This window comes from Phyllobates terribilis, unplaced genomic scaffold (assembly GCF_046119375.1).
Source record: "Phyllobates terribilis strain yellow unplaced genomic scaffold, ASM4611937v1 Scaffold_453__1_contigs__length_1468511, whole genome shotgun sequence".
Taxonomy (NCBI): Eukaryota; Metazoa; Chordata; class Amphibia; order Anura; family Dendrobatidae; genus Phyllobates; species Phyllobates terribilis.
In genome coordinates, this window is record NW_027363213.1 from 516335 (window position 1) to 541018 (window position 24684).

The window sequence follows — 24684 nt, forward strand, 5'->3', positions numbered from 1 at the left end:
AGGAGGAGCCAGACTCTCCCCTCCTCTTTAGTGACACCGAGGTGTCCATAGCACCCGCCACCACCTTCCCAGTCTTACCGGGTTCCTCACCCCTGGACCCCAGGGCAGTCCCCCCCCCAGAGGAAAGTGAGCCCTCCGGAGGACGGACCCCGCCGCTCCCTGAAGGCACCTCAGATGTTACTGCCGGTCCCTCACCCCCGACCTCCGACACAGCAGAGTCATCGAGGGCATGGAACCGGTTGGAGAGGGGGATCAGAGGGGAGCCGGTGAGCCCTTCCGTAGGCACCTTAGTGGCCAGGGGGGGGGCCTTAGATGTTTTTGCCCCTTTTCGTTTCCTCCTCCGACTCTTACTGGTCTTATTGTCACCTTTTGTTTTAGGCTGCTCCACCACCTCCTCGTCCAGACTTTCATACTGGGAGGAGTCATCAGAAGCAGCCACCTCCTCCCTCTCCATCCTCCTGATCTCCTCGCTCACCGCCTCCTCCCCCAGGGCCTCAGGGGCACCGGCTGCCGCTTCCAAGGAGGGTACAGACATCACCCCAGTCGCCTGGGGCTTATCCTGCCCCCTACCCCCACGGCGCCTCACCTGATGCCACTGGTGGGCAGATGTACTGGCCACGCCTTCCTTCACCGACCCCTCAGCTCCTCTCCCGCCCCCACCTCCAGCTCCAGCAGAGGATGCACCGCTGGGGACCCCCCCATGGCTCTCCCCCGCCTGACCAGAGATGGTGTTAGAAAAGGAGCGGGGGCAGCGGCTGTACGGGTGACCTAGGTCACCACACAGGTGACACCTAATGTCACCACAGGCCGCGGCAAGATGACCTACCCCGCCACACAAGGCACATTTCTGCACCTTGCAGCCCGCGCTGAAGTGGCGGGGATCACCGCACCTGTGGCAGACCTTTGGTTGCCCCTGGTAGAAGATCAGGATCCTGTCCCTCCCCAGGAATGCTGAGGAGGGGATGTGGGTGACAGTACCGCCTGAGACCTTCAACCTCATCATGAAGGTCCAGCCCCCTGACCAGATGCCAAACTCGTCCCTGTTCTTTTTTGGGACGTCCGTGACCTCCCCATAGCGGGAAAGCCACGTCATAATATCGACCCCAGAGAGTGACTCGTTATTAGTTAGAACGGTCACTCTCTTTATTCCATTTTGGCGAGACACCGCCTGCACGGCAAAGTCTCGCCAGCCGGGCTCCCCCTTCACCAGTTCAAAATTCGACCAAAAAAGCTCTAGGCCCTCCGGCCGAACAAAACTGATGTCGAAGATGGGGGTACCAAAAGGATGGATCAGGGCAAAGATGTCAGTCGCCCTGAAGTTCATCTTCAGGAGGAGCTCCACGACCCTTGCTCTTGGCGGGCACGCTTCACTGCCCCTCCACCGAAGACGAACTACATTCCTCCTGGCCACCCCCTGCCCGGCTGTCGGGAGGGACCACGCTGTCTCCCCCTCCTTTTTATCTTGGAAGGCGGCCAGGCCATGCCTATCTAGCCAAAAGGCCAGGTCCACCTCTCTTCCCTCTACCTGGATCGTCCGTTCTCCCTTCTTGAGGGCCTCCAGGAAACGGCGTCGCAAGTCACCATCCCTGAGGTCCAGAGGTGAGGAAGCCCCCCGAGAAGACCCCGAGGCCCCGGCTACTACCCCCGCAAAACTCCGGGGACCAGCAGCCGGGGGGGCAGATGGACCAGCCCCACCCCCACTCCCCCCACTAGCAACAGACACACCAGCACTCGCTTCCTCCACCACAGACACATCCATACCGACAGTGACCCCACTTGCCCCACTCCCACTCACATGCACACTGGGGTCACAGTTATTTCTTTTCTCCACACACTTTCTGCCAGCAGGTTTTCCACCAGCATTACTACTGCTGCCACCTGCTGGCAGCACCTTCCCTGCCGGGGGGTTTTGGGAGCCTGGTGCTGCAGCTATTTTTGCCGGCGCCCCTGCCCCAGATAAGCCCGTGGGCACAGAGGACACCGGCAGGCAGGCACCACCTCCATTTTTAGCCACAACTGTGGCACCACTGCTCCCAGCAGCTGCCGGCGCTAAGCCCCGCCCCTTTTCGGGTGAAGCCACGCCCACTTGTGCGGGATTTACCCGCGAGGCCACGCCCCCCGCACCAGGCAGCACAGTGGGGGCCCCAGAGGCCACTCCCACCGGTGCCGTGGATGACAGGGAGGCCACGCCCCCCACACCAGGCAGCACGGTGGGGGCCCCGGAGGCCACTCCCACCGGTGCCGTGGGTGACAGGGAGGCCACGCCCCCCGCACCAGGCAGCACAGTGGGGGCCCCAGAGGCCACTCCCACCGGTGCCGTGGATGACAGGGAGGCCACGCCCCCCACACCAGGCAGCACGGCGGGGGCCCCAGAGGCCACTCCCACCGGTGCCTTTGGTGACATGGAGGCCACGCCCCCCGCACCAGGCAGCACGGTGGGGGCCCCAGAGGCCACTCCCACTGGCGCTGTGGACGGCTGGGAGGCCACACCCCCCGAAGCCGGCCGCGCAGGGACCCCCGAAGCTGACCCGGAGCCGGGTCTACTCACAGGGGCCCCTGGACCAGCGGCACCAGCTCTCAGGGGCATAGCACCCCCTACCGTCACACCCGTTGCCACAAAAAGCCTGGCCACCCCAGCTCCGGTGGCCGGCCCCAGGCTAGGCCACTCCCCCTCGGCACCCAGCGGCGGTGGAGCCCCCCGCGCTGACCCATTACTGGGCCCCTGCGCAGGGGGCCCCGACCTCGCCACGGATTTTGCCAGGGGAGCAAGCCCCACCTTTCGTTTATGAGCCGGCTCTGCCGGAGCCGCAGGCCCCGCGCCCTTCACCTTACCAGGTCTCTGGGTCCCTGAAAGTGATCCAGATTTAGTGGATCCGTGCGTGAGGGACCCAGACACCCCAGCACACGCCGCCGGAGATGCGGCCCCGGCTGTCGGTGCACCGCCGGCAGCGCAGGAGGCAGCGGCGGATGTACACGCCGCCCCCCGCACGCCAGCAGGCGCACCAGGTGCCAGGCCAGACCCCCCTTTTACAGGGGATCCAGCCCGAGCACCTCCACTGATGACTCCCACCATCGGGCCGCCCTCCGCGCCATGCTCCATATCAGACACCTTGGACCCACTGCCTCCATTACCACAAACAGAGGCAGCGCTCTGCGTGCCATGGCCTATGTTCTCCCCGCTCCCTCGCTGTGGACCCACAACAGAGTCCAAGCCGGGGTGGGTAGCGGGTGCCGCACAACGGGACAGGGGGGCCCCAGAGAGGGGGACATACACAAATTTGTGCGCAACAGTTGTTTTTCTCTTTTTTTTTGCTTTTCTCTTCATCCCCCTCACGGGTGCCTCATCCTCGCAGATCTCATCCCCGAACGTAAGCTGACCAAAACGTATCGGGGACTCGATCTGCTGGATCTGCTGCATGATAAGGCAGCCCCCCTCACTGCTACTGCTCCCATCCTCCTCATCCTCCCCCTCGCTCCCGCTGCCCTCTGAAGGGCTAGAATCAGACGGGAGAGCCATCTGCTCAGGGGCTATCCCGCTATGCGATGCCTGGAGATCACTTACCAGGCCACCAGGCGGTGGGTAGGGTGCGACCTCCTCCACGCATACCTCTTCTTCCTCCTCCTCCACCGCCTGGCCGGGGCCCTGCGACCCCTCCAGAGCCCCACCGGTCATGGCTCTGAACCGGTCATCATTAAGCAGCTTCTCCCTGAAGGGTCCACTGCCCGCCAAGATGATGCTCCTGCGGTCTTCCAGGTCTTGAATGGCCCGCTTGATCTTCCGGACCGCGGCGGATAGCTCAGGCTTCTTACTGCCAGAGGCCCTCACGGACCTCTCCTGAGCCACCCTCAACTCCCCCCAGAGGGAACTTAGCTTCTTTGTGGCGTCCTCATACTCGCAGAGGTGTGCATGTATACGGGAGGCATAGGTGACGGTTGCCTCCCTCGACGCCTTGGTACCCCAATCAGGGGGCACCGCTGCAGCACCTCCGCTCATACTCGACCCACCTCCGGAGGGAGGAGCCGCCGCGGTCATAGCCTCGGGGGTCCTCCGGGTCCTCATGCCGGACCCCTTGCTGTCTTGGCCAGATCTTGTTGCCTTAGCCGGCTTGGTGTTTCTCCCACCCCCCGCCAGCTTGGACCGGGAGGTGGGAGCCGGGGGCCCAGCCCCGGAGGCCAGTCCCACTCTGAGCCTTGTTTCCTGGGAAGGGGGCAGACAAAAAGTCCCAGATGGAAAAAAAAAAACCTCCCTTCCCAGGAGCTCTCTCCACAGCAGCACACAGTACAGACAGCACAGGGCACACAGCCCACTGCAGGCTCCACCTCCACCACTTCCTGAATGAAGCTGCAGCAGGCTGAACTGGAATGGACCCTCTTGCTATGTGCACTGTAGTCTGCTATATACCCTGCCAGCCTGCCTAGCATGGCGGCGCTAGGTCTGATATAGACCTGATGACGCTGTGCGGCCAGCCAATCACTGTAATGCCACAACCTACATGGCTGTAGCATTACAGTGTGTGGCAGACAATCACTGCATGTTGATTGGCGCTCTAATGATCGCCAAACATGCAGTGAGGGGAACCGAGCTCCCGCCGAGCAACCCCGGAAATAATCGGCGAGCGCCGAGCATCTCAAGCAGTGAGATGCTCGGGCAAGCAGTGAGATGCTCGGGCATGCACCGAGCAGTAGCGAGCATGCTCGCTCATCAGTAGTTACGGTTCATTACAACATTCCACTCTAAAGCGACAGAATTACGTGACTGTCTTATCAAATCATGGCCCATCTTAATGGCTGACCCCATATTGGCAAAATATCTACCAGAGAGACAGCAAATCACTTTCAGAAAGGCAAAAAATCTCTGTGATCACCTTATGAGAAGCCACTATTATTCTACCACTCCCCCTAATTTTCAGAAAAGACCACCTCCAGTAAATGGATGTGTACCATGTGGTAGATGTGTGGCGTGTCCTAATGTTGAACAAGCTAACTCTTTCACATATTCCCAGGGCTCTAGGACCTATTACATCACCAAACCTATAACTTGTATCTCTAAAGCTATGGTCTATTATGCGACATGCCTGTGTCCTAAAATCTATGTAAGGCTCACAACTAGACAACTTAAGACAAGAATACGTGAACACGTCCTAGGTATTGAAGCGGCGGTAAATGAAACTGATATTTCTACGTTAAAAACTATTCCCAAGCATTTTAGAATACACAATAAGTGTGACGCATCTAAACTTAAAGTTCGGTGTATTGACATGATCACCACTAATATTAGGGAAGGTAGAGTGAGCAAACTATTAGCCCAGAAAGAGAGCAGATGGATTTGGACTTTAAAAGCACTCCATCCATTGGGCTTGAACGAAAATATTAGTTATGCCCCATTTCTCTGCTCACCTATATCCACATTGTTTTAGCTATTTTGTCTTACCTTTTTATCTAGTATGGTTGAGTATTTTTTTTAATTTAAACTTTTTCCTATTTCTTTAGTGTTCTCCTATGAGAGTTCGTCGTCTTTTTCTACCAAATTTTCATAAAGGCATTACATGGTGATTGGCATGTTTGTATACGTGATATCTCCATTTCTACCAGTCAATGACGTTGAGGACTTCCATTCTGCTATTGGATAACATGGACATAATTGCCGGCACTATTTGGCTCTCAAGATCTGTAACTTTTTTTCTCTGTGCACATTTTTGATCCATACAGTTAATATTGTATATCTTTCGCATTTATAGATCGATATTTTGAGAGATATTTTCTTATATCTTATTATGCATTTATACTATGATCTCATATAATCATGTTATACTTCAAGCTTTTCTTAAAGATATACTTTGTTTTGTCATTGCCAATTAACTTCTCATACTTATATATAATTGGCTATTGCCTATACCCTATATTTTTAACATACAGCACAGACCAAAAGTTTGGACACACCTTCTCATTTAAAGATTTTTCTGTATTTTCATGACTATGAAAATTGTACATTCACACTGAAGGCATCAAATCTATGAATACATGTGGAATTATATACTTAACAAAAAAGTGTGAAATAACTGAAAATATGTCTTATATTCTAGGTTCTTCAAAGCAGCCACCTTTTGCTTTGATGACTGCTTTGCATACTCTTGGCATTCTCTTAATGAGCTTCAAGAGGTAGTCACCGGAAATGGTCTTCCAACAATCTTGAAGGAGTTCCCAGAGATGCTTAGCACTTGTTGGACCTTTTGCCTTCACTCTGCGGTCCAGCTCACCCCAAACCATCTCGATTGGGTTCAGGTCTGGTGACTGTGGAGGCCAGATCATCTAGCGGAGCACCCCATCACTCTCCTTCTTGGTCAAATAGCCCTTACACAGCCTGGAGGTGTGTTTGGGGTCATTGTCCTGTTGAAAAATAAATGATGGTCCAACTAAATGCAAACCGTATGGAATAGCATGCCGCTGCAAGATGCTGTGGTAGCCATGCTGGTTCAGTATGCCTTCAATTTTGAATAAATCCCCAACAGTGTCACCAGCAAAGCACCCCCACACCATCACACCTCCTCCTCCATGCTTCACGGTGGGAACCAGGCATGTAGAGTCCATCCGTTCACCTTTTCTGCGTCGCACAAAGACACGGTGGTTGGAACCAAAGATCTCAAATTTGGACTCATCAGACCAAAGCACAGATTTCCACTGGTCTAATGTCCATTCCTTGTGTTCTTTAGCCCAAACAAATCTCTTCTGCTTGTTGCCTGTCCTTAGCAGTGGTTTCCTAGCAGCTATTTTACCATGAAGGCCAGCTGCACCAAGTCTCCTCTTAACAGTTGTTGTAGAGATGTGTCTGCTGCTAGAACTCTGTGTGGCATTGACCTGGTCTCTAATCTGAGCTGCTGTTAACCTGCGATTTCTGAGGCTGGTGACTCGGATAAACTTATCCTCAGAAGCAGAGGTGACTCTTGGTCTTCCTTTCCTGGGGCGGTCCTCATTTGAGCCAGTTTCTTTGTAGCGCTTGATGGTTTTTGCAACTGCACTTGGGGACACTTTCAAAGTTTTCCCAATTTTTCAGACTGACTGACCTTCATTTCTTAAAGTAATGATGGCCTCTCGTTTTTCTTTACTTAGAATTTGTATTATGGCAAGAAAAAAGCAGCTAACAGTCTATTCAGTAGGACTATCAGCAGTGTATCCACCAGACTTCTGCACAACACAACTGATGGTCCCAACCCCATTTATAAGGCAAGAAATCCCACTTATTAAACCTGACAGGGCACACCTGTGAAGTGAAAACCATTTCCGGTGACTACCTCTTGAAGCTCATCAAGAGAATGCCAAGAGTGTGCAAAGCAGTCATTAAAGCAAAAGGTGGCTACTTTGAAGATCCTAGAATATAAGAGATATTTTCAGTTGTTTTACACTTTTTTGTTAAGTATATAATTCCACATGTGTTAATTCATAGTTTTGATGCCTTCAGTGTGAATGTACAATTTCCATAGTCAAGAAAATACAGAAAAATCTTTAAATGAAAAGGTGTGTCCAAACTTTTGGTCTGTACTGTATATACATTTGGGTTATGCTGTTATTGACAGTTTACCCCATTATGTTAGTTTCCTTTTCTCTCCGGTTGTATTTGACTATATATGTCTGTGGACTGGGCGGTACGCATGGCTTCACTGTTCTCTGTGGTGTCCTCACTGGCCGTAACAATATCTGCTCCATGATGCGCGGTCACGTGGTTCACCACGTGCTTGCTGCGTCATGGTGATGTTGCCGTGGATGCGGCGGTGATTGCCATGTGTCATGCCACTCCATCCCCACACCCATTGGCAGAGAGACTACACACCCCCTTTTCTATTGGCTCAAGGGTTTCTAAACCCTACCCACCTTCATTGACGCCACCTCCTGACGAAGGCAGCCGTGCCGAAACGCACATTAGGGTGAGTGCCATTGAGGACTGTGTTCACATCCACTGTGGCTGTAAGTATACTATAGGATTCATGCTACACTCTTTTTGGTGCCATTCTTTAATCTTTTTTCCTACTTAGGTGCATTTTCTAGGCTTTAATATGTATTAGGATATACTTTTACTCTGTAGCCTAAGGGGTCCAGGCACTGATACCACTTATAAAGATCTGCTACCCCCAGTATGAGCTATCTAGATTAGTACCTATATATAGACAGCGGTATGACTAACCTCTTATATAGCAACTACTTCTGACCTACCTCATAAGAACCTGCACTTTTATTGAATGCTTCACTGCATTTTAACAATATATACTTATTTTTTTGGCAGCCCAATTATGTATTTACATCAGAAAAGAATCATGTTAATTTGTCTCATGCTCCTCATTAGTGCTCCTCCATTATTTTACTATTAACTGCCTCTGTTTCTGCAATTCATATTTTTTTCCTGTATTAATTATAATTAATAAAATTTTGTAATTTTTTCAGTATTATATGGGACTCTGACTTGAAGTTTTTTCCTCTTGCTTCTTATGTATGGAAGACTTTGTGGGGCCCATTATTCTGTATGGAGGACTATGTGGGGCCCATTATACTGTATGGTGGACTATGTGGAGCCCATTATACTGTATACTAGTTGGCCCACGACTTTGTCCACGTTTTTCATTTTGTCCCTCTGCATGTTTTGAGTTTTACATTCCTGATGTAGAATCAGCCTGGGTAAATGTACACGGAAATGGCAATAATGCAAAGCTGCTAATTGGACTTTGCTACAAGCCTCCTAATATAGCTGAACAAGTAGAGGATGATATGCTGCAACATATTAAAAAGGCAACAAAAACAAGTCATGGTCAAGGTGCTGGCTCCCTTGAAATTGTTCCACAAAATGAAGTAATTCTCCCTGAAAATGATTGAAATTACACTTTTTGCTATAAACGTTTATTTCCTTTGCATGTATTGGAACAACACAAGAAAACAGAGAAAAAAAGGCAAATTAAACATAATTTCACACAAAATAGGCCGGACAAAATTGTTGGCACCTTGCCAAAATTATGGGTAAACAACTTTGTTTCAAGCATGTGAAGCTTGTTCAAACGCAATTGTGGCAAGTAACAGGTGTGGGCAATATGAAAATCACAACTAAAACCAGATAAAAATGGGAGAAATGAATTCAATCTTTGCATTGTGTGCATATGTGTGGCACACTAAGCATGGAGAAAACAGAAAAAGGAGAAAAGAACTGCATAATCAATAAATTTACAACCCATACAGTCAAATATGGTGGAGGTTCAAAGGTGTTTTGCTGCCTCTGACTGTGTGCAAGGCATCATGAAATCTGAAGATTAGCAAAGGATTTTGGGTCACAATGTAGTGCCTAGTGTCAGAAAGCTGGGTTTGAGTCCTAGGTCATGGGTCATCCAGCAGGACAATGACCCCAAACATACTTCAAGAAGCACCCAGAAAATGGATGGAAACAAAGTACTGCAGAGTTCTGACCAGCAATGAGTCTGGATCTAAATCCCATTGAAAACCTGTGGAGAGATCTTAAAATTGCTGTATGGAGAAAAATATTAAAATTTGAGAGTCCTTAGTGGTTGATACCATCTTTTCAGTTAGCCATTAGTCAGTAAGTTTTCGAGACTACTCAGGTCTCTTCATCAGACAAAGAATAACACAAAATCTGAAGAGTCAAATATTTATACATAATAGGGCTCAGGAATAATGCAATAGATAAGACAAGTGACATGAAGCAGAACTATCAGTTTGGGAAAAGGATAAGCAGTTGTGGCCGTAAAAATGTGTGGCCACAAGTAGATCTATTCTTTTTTTGTGTGGCGATGAGAATTCATCCAAGTTTTTGCCCTGTCTCCCCTACATACAGACCCCCAGTTGGACATTTGCTACATATTAAGTACATTACATTAGATGTGATGCAGCTGAAAGTACCTGGGATCTTGTGGTCCTGATGTGAGTTGGGAATCTTTATCTTGTCCGTGGTCATTATAAACGGACAGGTTTACATTTACAGTTGGTGAGGATGAATTTTATAAGTTTCACCACAAAGGTGAAAATATCCTCCCGGTCAGTTTGCTTTCCCTCCCAGTACCTTTTCATTCTAGCAATGTTAGGTTTCTAGGAGATTATACTCGTTCCTTTTATTTTTGGTTCTCCTTAGCTTGCCTTCTTTGCCCTATATGAATGGGTTTTTGTTTCTCATTCAGGTTTTTTGTATATTACTTCATACTTTCCTTTCCCCTTGTTGACAGTGTGTTGCAGCCTCCCCTCTGGTTCCTCAGGAGGTACGAGAAACTCCTCAACGGCTTATTAGGGAGTTAGGTCTGTGGTGGTGTTTTTAGTTGTGCAGCTAGGGCCTTTCTTGTCTGTACAGAGACTAGTTGGGTGTAGTTGCGGCATTTTCCCCAGTGTGGTTATCAAAATGCGCTTTCTGGTTAAAACATTTCCCACATTTTGAACATGAAAAAGGCTTCTCCCCTGTGTGAATTCTCTGATGTTTGTTAAGATGTGATTCCTGTACAAAACAGTTCCCACAATCTGAACATGAAAAAGGCTTCGCCCCTGTGTGGGTTCTCTGGTGCTCATCAAAATCAGAATTCTGGTTAAAACATTTTCCATATTCTGAACATGGAAAAGGCTTCTCCCCTGTGGGAGTTCTTAGATGTTTGGTAAGAGTTGATTTCTCTGTAAAACATTTCCCACATTCTGAACATGAAAAAGGTTTCTCCCCTGTGTGAGTTTTGTGATGTTTGATAAGATTAGATTTTGCTGTAAAATATTTCCCACATTCTGAACATGAAAATGGCTTCTCTCCTGTGTGAGTTCTCTGATGGTTGATAAGAGTTGATTTCTCTGTAAAACATTTTCCACATTCTGAACAAGGAAAAGGCTTCTTCCCTGTGTGAGTTCTCTGATGTTTGAAAAGATATGATTTATTTGCAAAACATTTCCCACATTCTGAACATGAAAATGGCTTCTCCCCTGTGTGAGTTGTCTGATGTATATTAAGATAGGATTTCTGTACAAAACATTTTCCACAATCTGAACATGAAAAAGGCTTCTCCACTGTGTGGGTTCTCTTGTGCTTATCAAAATCAGATTTCTGGATAAAACATTTTCCACATTCTGAACATGGAAAAGGCTTCTCCCCTGTGTGAGTTCTCTGATGTTTGATAAGAGTAGATTTCTCTGTAAAACATTTCCCACATTCTGAACACGAAAAAAGCTTCTCCCCTGTGTGAGTTTTGTGATGTTTGATAAGATTTGATTTCTTTGCAAAACATTTCCCACATTCTGAACATGAAAATGGCTTCTCTCCTGTGTGAGTTCTCTGGTGGCTGCTAAGAGTTGATTTCTCTGTAAAACATTTCCCACATTCTGAACATGAAAATGGCTTCTCTCCTGTGTGAGTTCTCTGATGGCTGATAAGAGTTGATTTCTCTGTAAAACATTTTTCACATTCTGAACATGGAAAAGGCTTGTCCCCTGTGCGAGTTGTCTGATGTTTGAAAAGATTTGATTTCTGTACAAAACATTTCCCATACTCTGAACATGGAAAAGGCTTCTCCACAGTGTGGGTTCTCTGGTGCTTAAGAAAACTAGATTTCTGGTTAAAACATTTTCCACATTCTGAACATGAAAATGGCTTCTCTCCTGTGTGAGTTCTCTGATGGCTGATAAGAGTTGATTTCTCTGTAAAACATTTTCCACATTCTGAACAGAAAAATGGCTTCTCTCCTGTGTGAGTTCTGTGATGTCTGATAAGAGTTGATTTCTCTGTAAAATATTTTCCACATTCTGAACATGAAAATGGCTTCTCTCCTGTGTGAGTTCTCTGATGTTTGATAAGAGTGGATTTCTCTGTAAAACATTTTCCACATTCTGAACAGGAAAATGGCTTCTCTCCTGTGTGAGTTATCTGGTGCCTAACAAGACTTGATTTCTGATTAAAACATCTCCCACACTTGGAGCAAGAAAATCTATTCTTCGCTGTGTGAATTTTTTGATGTTTAAGAAAAGACTTTTTGAGAGGAAAACTATATCCATATTCTGAATGTGAAAATGGCCTCTTTGCTTTAGGAGCAGTTTGTTTTTTAATGCTTATTTTGTGACTTTGATTTTCCTTATTAGTCGGTAATAAATCAGAAGACGGGACCTGTTTCAAAGGATCAGATGACAGATCTTTTCTGTGAAGGGATGATGGTAAATCTAGAGTAATGTCATTCATTTCAATTGTATCCTGTGGGATCTGAAAATTATCTGATTTGAAAATTGAAGATGTCAGCTGTCCCTCTGATCTCCTGGTACAGACATCTGCCAAGAATAAAACCAATTATTATTTATTAATAAAAAATCCTTCAATTTTATATTTTTGAACATTTCTACTTAAATTGTCTATAAAAAAGGCAAGTTATATTAAAAAATTCACTTATTCACCAGGACAATGACCATCTAATAGAAAATCTCATAGGATGAAGCAGTGGAGCGTGGTGTTCAACTGTTTGTTCATTCTGCCTCCCAAATATGGAGTTAAAGGCTCAGGCTCTGTCCAGCCACTAAGATTAGGGTTGCTGGGACCAGTAGTACCATCCAGTCTGGCAGTATGGGTGTGTGTGCTGTCCAGCTGGATTAATCTGCTCCCTGCTTCAGCCATTTGGAGAGCACTGCACCCTACTAAAGGTGGAAGCATATTGCTGGAAGCTGCCAGATACAGCCTTGTTCTCCTCTGGTTCAGTCCTCTGTGCTCAGCTCCTGGCTTGTGTATTTACTTCTGTTGTGACCTCGGCCCGTTTACTGACTACTCTTGCGTCTTCTGATTTTGTATTTTCTCTGCCCTCCTGGTTCTGACCCGGCTACCTGACTATTCTTCTTCCCATCTCACTCCACCGAATAGCAGGTAACACAGTGGCCCAAGCCTAGGGGTCTCTGTGTAGGTTCAGATCCATGTAGAGGTGTTAAAGGGTGATGAGCAAAGTAATTTGAGAAATCTGTAAACAGGGTAGATAGTTATAAGCCTGTTCGTGGTAGCCATCTTTCGAGCATTCCTAATAGCTAAATGGCGCTTCTTCCCTTCTTAACCTGCCATGTGCCCAGACAGTAGTGTACAACCGTATATAGGGGATTGTCAGATTCAAAATAAGTTGGAAAATAATTTGTAAGGTCCATTTGTTTCCTATTATCCTTTGTGAAGAATTCCAAAGATATCACCACATAAAGGGACACACGTCAGATTTGAAAAATGGGGCCTGATTAGAAACATAATACTGGCTGCAGGAAGAGGTTAAATCAGAGGATTACTGAAGTCAAAAACTGTGAGTATAGACAATAACACATCTACTGAAATGATAAAACTGAACTGTCTCCATCAGAGAAAAATGAGTAACTAGTGGTGAAACCTCTCTGGGGTAATTGGAGTATGGGGCTCGGTGGCTCTTGGCAATCTAAACTATCGTAAGGGACAATATTTTCTGTCAGATGAGTTTCAAGAAGAAATATTAGACATTTAAAGTGAACTTTTTATAATAGTGCAGAGCTGAGGTGTCTTAAATATAGATCTCGGGCATTTGGAAGAGGCAATGGAGATCTTTTTGAAAGACTACCAGGGAGTTACAGACGCACATAAGTGAGGCCGGCCGATCCCACCACAATCAAACTAACATACAGAATGAACTTGTAAAAAAAAGAATATATAAACATGTTACATCTCCAACAACAACGTATGTATGAAGGGAGAAATCCAACACTAAACTGGAGTCACACTCATTTATGGTTGACCATTTGGGCCGAACAAGCCGGAACACCGAACACGAACCTGAATCTGAAATGCCGAACAAATTCGCTCAATACTATTTATGATGTGGAGTGAATCCATGAAACCAGGGCTCGAGCCATGCCAACACATCTCCTGCAGGCGTGAATAAATGTATATTACAGCCATCAGCCGCGCACAGCTTAGAGAGATATCATGGCACAGGTGTAATGTTTTCTGTATAGTTTATCACAATCCTGTTTGAAGTTAGTTGGTTTTAAAAGAAATTGAAAAGTCAGGATAAAGGGAAACTCTGTTGTTATTGTACAGAAATTCACACGTGTCCCTCAGTGGACATTTAATGTTGTCGATCATAAAAGTGAAGTTTGGCCAGAAAGACTGGACCTGGTCTTGTAGGGACCATATGAGCACATTCAGCAGCACAGAAGGGAGAGAAGGTAGATTCATCCAATAAGATATCAGGGATCTAGGAAGCCAACAGCATCATTACCCTCCGCTTTCTCTTACAGGCTCATCATAATAGTTTTTTTCAAGTGATTTTTTAATTTGTCAGGACAATCTACATACGCTGACATTTGGCTTTGTAGTTTACAGAACTGGGCAGGTAACGGTCAGTGTCTCCTAATCCCAGGGGGTAGGTGGATCCTCCAGGTTGTAAGTTCTATAGAAAAGGGCTTTCACAATTTCCCAAAGTAATTTGAATATTTTCGGATGGAGGAGAATGTTGTGGTCTAGCGGCAAAATGGTGATCACACGATTGTGATACGACTACACCACTGATAAAGAAGCCACAGCCGGTGTCTGAAAAGAATCTGTGACTTCTGTGTATTCAGTGGTTACTACTCACCTGGGTAGTCATATGTAGGAATCTCCTCTTTACACCACTCATCACCCCTCACATATGTCTCTGTAGTATTAATATGGGTCAGATCTTCACCCTGAAACAAATATTATAAAAGTCAAAGACAGATGGAAAAGTCACAAGTTTGATCGGCTCTAATACTGTTATCTCCACCGTTCTCATGACACAAATATAAAACATAATAATGGTGGATAAAACAGAACTGAAGACATGACCTTTACAGCCGTCTACACATCATAGGGGAAATCTCATGACACCTTCTCTCCATCTACCTGAGGAACATTGGGATCTTCTTGTTTACAGTCCTGTGGAAGAAGAGGATGGGGACATCTCTCTGGTGTTGTCCTCTTACTGGATAGATCTGGAGGAAACACATACAGGGACTGTATTCATTCTTTACATACAGATAATTATAGGCCGTGTGTATTTAGTCCTGTCTATTACCTGGTGATGTGAGGGGCTGGGGAACCTCCATCATGATGTCCCTGTACAGATCTTTACGTCCTTCTAAATACTCCCACTCCTCCATGGAGAAATAGACGGCGAAATCCTGACACCTTATAGGAACCTGACACATACAATGATACCGTCATCCCCCAATCCCTTCACAGCGTTACTGTATAATGTCCCAGCATTCCCAGCAGTGTCACCTCTCCAGTCAGCAGCTCAATCATCTTGTAGGCGAGTTCTAGGATCTTCTGGTCATTGATGTCCTCATGTATCAGGGGGTGAGGTGGAGGCCCCGTGATTAATCTCTGGTTATGGAGAGACACATTAATAAATCTCACTACAGACATTTCCAGAGTCCTCACCTCTCCAGTTCTGTTCATCTGTTATTCCCATAGATAAGAATGATGTAATGGGACGTCATCAGAATCTCTCACCTCTCCAGTAAGCCAGAAGAGGATCTCTAGGGTGAGGTGTAATATCCTCTCCACCATCTTGTCCATCATTTTCCTGGATAAATCAGGAAAATTTATATTATATTATATAATTATAGACGATCGTCACTGAGAGGATCCGGTATTTTAGAGATCTGAATGAGAAAAAGATGAGCTGATGGACCATTTTTCTGCAAACGATGTTGCGGAATCCAAAATGTACCACAAGTACCCTTTATCCCTTAATCTGGTGTTCAGGTCTATTGCCGGTATATTAAAATCTGTGACATTCGAGCAGTACCTTCTCAACCATAAAAATTGTCCCTTGGGTTTTCCTCTTTTTATGGGGATGGGGTGGTGGTTATCCCACTTCAATAGTTTATTAGTGCTTGAAGGTTTCTGGTAGATGAGTGTCCCTAGGGTCCCGTTACAATCCTTCTTGATCAGTACATACAGGAAAGGCAACTGGTAATAATTGGTGTTGGTCTGCTCCTTTAACCCCTTAAGCCCCGCGGGTGGTTTGCACGTTAATGACCGGGCCAATTTTTACAATTCTGACCACTGTCACTTTATGAGGTAATTACTCTCGAACGCTTCAACGGATCCCCCTGATTCTGAGATTGTTTTTTCGTGACATATTGTACTTCATGATTGTGGAAAAATTTCTTCGATATCACTTGCGTTTATTTGTGAAAAAAACGGAAATTTGGCGAAAATTTTGAAAATTTTGCAATTTTCAAAATTTGAATTTTTAAGCCCTGAAATCAGAGCGATATGTCACACAAAAGAGTTAATAAATAACATTTCCCACATGTCTACTTTACATCAGCACAATTTTGGAACCAAAATTTTTTTTTGTTAGGGAGCTATAAGGGTTAAAAGTTGACCAGCGATTTCTCATTTTTCCAACAAAATTTACAAAACCATTTTTTTAGGGACCACATCACATTTGAAGTCACTTTGAGAGGTCTTTATGACAGAAAATACCCAAAAGTGACACCATTCTAAAAACTGCACCCCTCAAGGTGCTCAAAACCACATTCAAGAACTTTATTAACCCTTCAGGTGCTTCACAGGAATTTTTTGAATGTGGAAGAAAAAAATGAACATTTAACTTTTTTCACAAAAATGTTAATTTAGACCCAATTTTTTTTATTTTCACAGGGGTAACAAGAAAAAATGGACCCCAAAATTTGTTGTGCAATTTCCCCTGGGCACGCAGATACCCAATATTTGGGGAAAAAATACTGTTTGGGCGCACGGCAGGGCTCGGAAGGGAAGGAGCGCTATTTGACTTTTTGATTGTAAAATTTGCTTGAATAATTAGCGGACGCCATGTTGTGTTTGGAGAGCCCATGTGTGCCCAAACTTTGGAGCTCCCCCACAAGTGACCCCATTTTGGAAACTAGACCCCCCAAGGCACCTTTCTAGATGCATAGTGAGCACTTGGAACCCCCAGGTGCTTCACAAATTGATTCGTAACAATGAAAAAGTGAAAAAAAAAACACTTTTTCATTTTTATGAATCAATTTGTGAAGCACCTGAGTGTTCCAAGTGCTCACAATGCATCTAGATAGGTGCCTTGGGGGGTCTAGTTTCCAAAATGGGGTCACTTGTGGGGGAGCTCCAATGTTTGGGCACACAGCGGCTCTCCAAACGTAACATGGTGTCGCTAACAATTTGAGCCGATTTTCCGTTAAATTTGTTAGAGGACACCATGTTGCATTTAGAGAGTCCCTGTGTGCCCAAACATTGGAGCTCCCCCACAAGTGACCCCATTTTGGAAACTAGACCCCCCAAGGCACCTATCTAGATGCATAGTGAGCACTTGGAACCCCCAGGTGCTTCACAAATTGATTCGTAACAATGAAAAAGTGAAAAAAAAAACACTTTTTCATTTGTATGAATCAATTTGTGAAGCACCTGAGGGTTCCAAGTGCTCACTATGCATCTAGATAGGTGCCTTGGGTGGTCTAGTTTCCAAAATGGGGTCACTTGTGGGGGAGCTCCAATATTTGGGCACACAGCGGCTCCCTAAATGCAACATGGTGTCCGCTAACAAATTTAACGCAAAATTGGCTCAAATTGTTAGCGACACCATGTTGCGTTTGGAGAGCTGCTGTGTGCCCAAACATTGGAGCTCCCCCACAAGTGACCCCATTTTGGAAACTAGACCCCCCAAGGCACCTATCTAGATGCATAGTGAGCACTTGGAACCCCCAGGTGCTTCACAAATTGATTCGTAACAATGAAAAAGTGAAAAAAAAAACACTTTTTCATTTTTATGAATCAATTTGTGAAGCACGTGGGGGTTCCAACTGCTCACTATGCATCTAGATAGGTGCCTTGGGGGGTCTAGTTTCCAAAATGGGGTCACTTGTGGGAGAGCTCCAATGTTTGGGCACACAGGGACTCTCTAAATGCAACATGGTATCCGCTAACAAATTGAATGGAAAATCGGCTCAAATTGTTAGCGGACACCACATTGCGTTTGGAGAGCTTCTCTGTGCCCAAACTTTGGAGCTCCCCCACAAGTGACCCCATTTTGGAAACTAGACCCCCCAAGGCACCTTTCTAGATGCATAGTGAGCACTTGGAACCCCCAGGTGCTTCACAAATTGATTCGTAATAATGAAAAAGTGAAAAAAAAAACACTTTTTCATTTTTACGAATCAATTTGTGAAGCACCTAGGGGTTCCAAGTGCTCACTATGCATCTAGATAGGTGCCTTGGGGGGTCTAGTTTCCAAAATGGGGTCACTTGTGGGGGAGCTCCAATGTTTGGGCACACAGGGACTCTCTAAATGCAACATGGTATCCGCTAACAAATTGAATGGAAAATCGGCTCAAATTGTTAGCGGACGCCACATTGCGTTTGGAGAGCCCCTCTGTGCCCAAACTTTGGAGCTCCCCCACAAGTGACCCCATTTTGGAAACTAGACCCCCCAAGGCACCTTTCTAGATGCATAGTGAGCACTTGGAACCCCCAGGTGCTTCACAAATTGATTCGTAATAATGAAAAAGTGAAAAAAAAAACACTTTTTCATTTTTACGAATTAATTTGTGAAGCACCTAGGGGTTCCAAGTGCTCACTATGCATCTAGATAGGTGCCTTGGGGGGTCTAGTTTCCAAAATGGGGTCACTTGTGGAGGAGCTCCAATGTTTGGGCACACAGGGACTCTCCAAATGCAACATGATATCCGCTAACAATTTGAGCCGACAATTTGTTAGCGGATATCATGTTGCATTTGGAGAGTCCCTGTGTGCCCAAACATTGGAGCTCCCCCACAAGTGACCCCATTTTGGAAACTAGACCCCCCAAGGCACCTATCTAGATTCATAGTGAGCACTTGGAACCCCAGGTGCTTCACAAATTGATTCATAAAAATGAAAAAGTGTTTTTTTTTTTCACTTTTTCATTTTTACGAATCAATTTGTGAAGCACCTGGGGGTTCCAAGTGCTCACTATGCATCTAGAAAGGTGCCTTGGGGGGTCTAGTTTCCAAAATGGGGTCACTTGTGGGGGAGCTCCAAAGTTTGGGCACAGAGGGGCTCTCCAAACGCAATGTGGTGTCCGCTAACAATTTGAGCCGATTTTCCATTTAATTTGTTAGCGGATACCATGTTGCATTTAGAGAGTCCCTGTGTGCCCAAACATTGGAGCTCCCCCACAAGTGACCCCATTTTGGAAACTAGACCCCCCAAGGCACCTATCTAGATTCATAGTGAGCACTTGGAACCCCAGGTGCTTCACAAATTGATTCATAAAAATGAAAAAGTGTTTTTTTTTTCACTTTTTCATTTTTACGAATCAATTTGTGAAGCACCTGGGGGTTCCAAGTGCTCACTATGCATCTAGAAAGGTGCCTTGGGGGGTCTAGTTTCCAAAATGGGGTCACTTGTGGGGGAGCTCCAAAGTTTGGGCACAGAGGGGCTCTCCAAACGCAATGTGGTGTCCGCTAACAATTTGAGCCGATTTTCCATTCAATTTGTTAGCGGATACCATGTTGCATTTAGAGAGTCCCTGTGTGCCCAAACATTGGAGCTCCCCCACAAGTGACCCCATTTTGGAAACTAGACCCCCCAAGGCACCTATCTAGATTCATAGTGAGCACTTGGAACCCCAGGTGCTTCACAAATTGATTCATAAAAATGAAAAAGTGTTTTATTTTCACTTTTTCATTTTTACGAATCAATTTGTGAAGCACCTGGGGGTTCTAAGTGCTCACTATGCATCTAGATAGGTGCCTTGGGGGGTCTAGTTTCCAAAATGGGGTCACTTGTGGGGGAGCTCCAATGTTTGGACACACAGGGGCTCTCCAAACGCAACATGGCGTCCGCTAACAATTTGAGCCGATTTTCCATTCAATTTGTTAGCGGACACCATGTCGCGTTTGGAGAGCCCGTGATGTGCATAAACAGTGGAGCTCCCCCACAAGTGTCCCCATTTTGGAAACTATACCCCTCAAAGATTTTATTAAGGTGTATAGTGAACATTTTGAACCCAGAGGTACGGCACATTATTTGTTTACATTAGGTCATCATATTGAATAAGTTTTCATTATTCTTGAGCGCAAGTGCTCGCTACTTGAGTTTGCATCGGGTACTCAGGTATGCACCATGTACAGCGTGTGCTCGAGTGACATGCTCGAGTCCCTGCTCCGCATGTTTCACGGTTATTAGACACCCAAAAAAAAACATGCGGGGATCACTCGTGCATGGCAGGCAATCCCCGTAAAGTTTTTTGGCCGCGAAGCATATGGGGCAGAGACTCGAGCATGTCACTCAAATACCCACGATACTAAATGCATACCAGAGCACCCGATGCAAACTCAAGTAGCGAGCACTTGCTCTCAACACTAGTCGCCATATCGTCATCTTTTTTTCTTACTTTTGAAAAAAATCCCAACCCCAGCCCTAACCCTAGCACAACCCTAGCCCCAGCACAACCCTAGCCCCAGCACAACCCTAGCCCCAGCACAACCCTAGCCCCAGCACAACCCTAGCCCCAAACCCAGCCCTAACCCTAGCCCAATCCTAACTCAAGAGTTTATTTTTGACGCCGTTCCTTGTGCGGTATAAGTGATTAGACGACTTTATTCTTCGGGTCGGTGTGATTACAGCAATGCCAGAATCATATGGGGTTTTTATGACTGACAGCTGTCACACACTAAAAGACGCATTTTTTGTAAAATCTAGTTTTTGCATCGCCATATTTTGAGAGCTATAATTTTTCCAAATTTTGGCAGACAGTCATGTGACGGCTCGTTTTTTGCGGGATGACTTGACGTTGTTATTGGTGCCATTTTCAGGCACGTGACATTTTTTGATCGCTTTCAATTCCGATTTTTGGGAGGCAGAATAAACAAAAACCAACAATTCAGGAATTGTTTTTTTTTTTTTTTTTTTATTCTGTTCCGCGTGTGGTAAAATTGATGAGGCAGCTTTACTCTTCGGGTCAGTACGTTTACAGCGGTACCACATTTGTATCATTTTTCTATGTTTTGGCGCTTATACACAATAAAAGCTATTTTATAGAAAAAAATATTTTTTAGTATCGCTTTATTCTGAGAGCTATAACTTTTTTATTTTTCGGCTGATGGAGCTATATGGCGGCTTGTTTTTTGCGGGACGAGATGACGTTTTCAGCGGTATCATTTTTATTTATATGCGTCTTTTTGATCGCGTGTTATTCCACTTTTTGTTTGGCGGTATGGTGATAAAGCATTGTTTTTTGCTTGTTTTTTTTTTTTTTTTTTTTACCGTGTTCACTGAAGGGGTTAACTAGTGGGACAGTTTTATAGGTCAGGTTGTTCCGGACGCGGCGATACCAAATATGTGTACTTTTATTGTTTTTTTTTTATTTTTTTTATAATAATATTTATTGATGGGTACATTATATTTTTATTTTTGGTGTATTATTTTTTTTATTTTTTTATAATATTTTTGCACATTTTTTTTTTTTTTTTTTTCCACTTTCACACAGTTTATACACTTTATTACTTTGTCCCACTCTGGGACTTTCACTTTTTTTTTTCTGATCGCCTGCATGGCACAGGAATGGAGCACCATCCCTATGCCATGAAGGCTGTCAGAAGTGCACAGTGTGAAGATTGCTTGGAGATGCACTGCGCATGTCCAAGCAATCTTCCTGCTCTCTGGTGACCCGGATGTTGTCATGACAACATCGGGTCGTCATGGCAACACCCGGGAAGCCTTTGCAGACTGCGCTGGAAGCCGGAAGAGGAGGTGAGTATCGCCGATCACCTCCCCTTGCCCCCGCAATGCCGCGATCGACTTCGATCGCAGCATCGCGGGGGTTAATGTGCTGGGAGCGGTGCGTGACCGCTCCCTGCACATAGTACCGGGTGTCAGCTGTGACAATCAGCTGACACCCGGCGGCGATCGCGCCCGCACAGCCTGTGTGCGCGCGCGATCGCCATGACGTACTAATACGGGTCTGGCTCTTAAGTCCCAGGGCACAGACGCGTATTAGTACGTCAGATGTTATTAAGGGGTTAAACAAAATGTACTTTTCAGGTTATATCCCCAGTACCCTCACTTTTCATCCCTTCTTTTGAGGCCCACACAGTCAGACTCTACCGGCCCTTCTCCCTGCGAGTGGCGGTTGTGTATCGCCCTCCGGGACCCTCCTGTCAGTTTGTGGATCACTTTGCCACTTGGCTTCCAAACTTTCTATCCTATGACATCCCCACCCTCATTATGGGAGACTTTAACATCCCAATAGGCGATTCCCTCTCCCCATCTGCCGCTCATCTTTTATCGCTAACTTCCTCCTTTGGCCTTTCACAGCTTACTAATTCTCCTACACATAAAGATGGAAATACTCTTTGACCTGATCTTCGACCGGCTCTGTTCAATACATGACTTAACTAACTCTCCTCTTCCGCTCTCTGATCACAACCTTCTTTCATTCTCTGTCAAGAACTGTCACCCTGCTCAAGACACCTCCACTTTCCACACTTATAGAAATATACATGCCATTAACACCCAGAAATTTATGAAAACGGTGCAATCATCATTGGCCCCAATCTCCTCCCTCTCATGCCCTGACTTTGCACTGAAGCATTATAACGAAACATTGCAATGAGCCCTGGATGAAGGCGCAGCTCCTACACAGAGAACAACTCGGCACAGACGGCGACAATCCAGGAACACGCTGCAAACACGTTTTCTCCAGCGGGGCTACAGGTGTGCCGAACGGCTGTGGACAAAATCTAATCTGGCCGAAGATTTCCTCCATTATAAATTTATGCTTAAAACCTATAACTCCGCCCTTCACCTCTCCAAGCAAACCTACTTTAACAACCTCATCATCTCATGGTCCAATAATCCTAAACACCTGTTTGACACTTTTCATTCTCTCCTTAATCAAACAGCACAGTCCCCAACCACCAACCTCAGCACTGACGATCTGGCCAATTATTTCAAAGAAAAAATTGACCATATCCGACAGGAAATTTTCTCTCAATCCCCAAATGTTATGCATGCTCCTCCCTCACACATTGTATATTGCTCATTTTCTGACTTCGAACCAGTCACGGAAGAAGAAGTGACAAGGCTCCTTGCTTCCTCTCGCTCTACCACCTGCACCAGTGACTCTATTCCTTCACATCTCCTTCAGTCCCTTTCTCCAGCTGTCACCACTCACCTAACTAAAATATTCAACCTCTACCTCTCATCTTGTATTTTTACCTACTTTTTTAAACACTCCAGCATACATCCATTACTTAAAAAAACATCCCTGGACCAGAACTGTGCTGCTAACTACAGACTTGTTTCCAATTTTCCCTTTATCTCTAAACTCCTGGAAAGCCTGTTCCACTCCTGTCTAATATGCTATCTCTCAGATAACTCCCTTCTTGACCCTTTACAATCTGGTTTCTGCTCTTTACATTCTACTGAAACTGCACTCACTAAAGTTTCTAATGATCTACTAACAGCCAAATCTAATGGTCACTACTTCCTGCTGATTCTTCTGGATCTCTCTGCAGCATTCGACACTGTGGATCTACCTCTTTGACCGCTCCTTCACTGTGTCTTTTGCTGGCTCCTCTTCTTCTCCCCTCCCCCTTATTGTCGGGGTTCCTCAAGGATCAGTCCTAGACGCCCTTCTTTTCTACTTATATATCGCTCCTATTGGACAAACAATCAGCAGATTCGGTTTTCAGTACCATCTCTATGCTGATGACACCCAATTATACACCTCTTCTCCGGACATCACCCCTGCATTATTACAAAATACCAGTGATTGTCTTTCCGCTGTCTCTAACACTATGTCCTCCATCTATCTAAAACTGAATCTGTCAAAAACTAAACTACTCCTATTTCCTCCCTCCACTAACCTATCTATGCCCGATATAGCCATTTCTGTTTGTGGCTCCATCATTACTCGCCAGCAACATGCCCGCTGTCTTGGGGTCATACTTGATTCAGATCTTTCCTTCACTCCTCACATCAAATCACTCGCTCGCTCGTGTCATCTACACCTCAAAAACATCTCTAGAATTAGAAATTTTCCTATCTTTGACTCGGTAAAAACTCTTACTGTAGCTCTTATTCATTCTCGTCTGGACTATTGCAACTCTTTACTTATCGATTTCCCTCTTTCTGAACTTTCCCCTCTCCAATCCGTCCTGAACACAGCAGTCAGGGTCATATTCCTCGCCAACCGACACAACGATGCCTCTTCCCTGTGCCAGTCATTGCACTGATTGCCCATCCAATACAGAGTTCAATATAAACTTATCGCTCTTACCCACAAAGCTATCCACGATTCAGCACCACTCTACATCTCCTCCCTCGTCTCAGTCTACCACCCTACCCGTGCCCTTCGTTCTGCTAATGACTTAAAACTAAAATCCTCCGTAATCCGAATCTCCCATTCCCGTCTCCAAGATTTCTCGCATGCTGCACCAATTCTATGGAATGCACTACACAGGACAATTCGATTAATTCCCAATACTCACAGTTTTAAGCGTGCCCTAAAAACCCATTACTTTAGACTGGCCTATCACCTCAACACACTTACCTAACTGTCCCAGTTTGGCCCATATTAAAATTTTCTTCAAAATCGTGCTCCTACCATCCATGCACTGATTAGCCTCTGTCTGTACTGTACACATACTGGCTGGAGACCAGTTCATGTAGTGTTATATAGTTACCCTATTTAGTATATTAAGGCAGTATTA

General features: G+C 45.7%; 1 pseudogene; it reads right to left on the reverse strand.

The window, feature by feature from the left end:
- Nucleotides 1–9642: 9642 nt before the first annotated feature.
- LOC141229031 (uncharacterized) overlaps nucleotides 9643–24684 on the reverse strand; it is a 62934-nt pseudogene continuing 47892 nt past the window's right edge.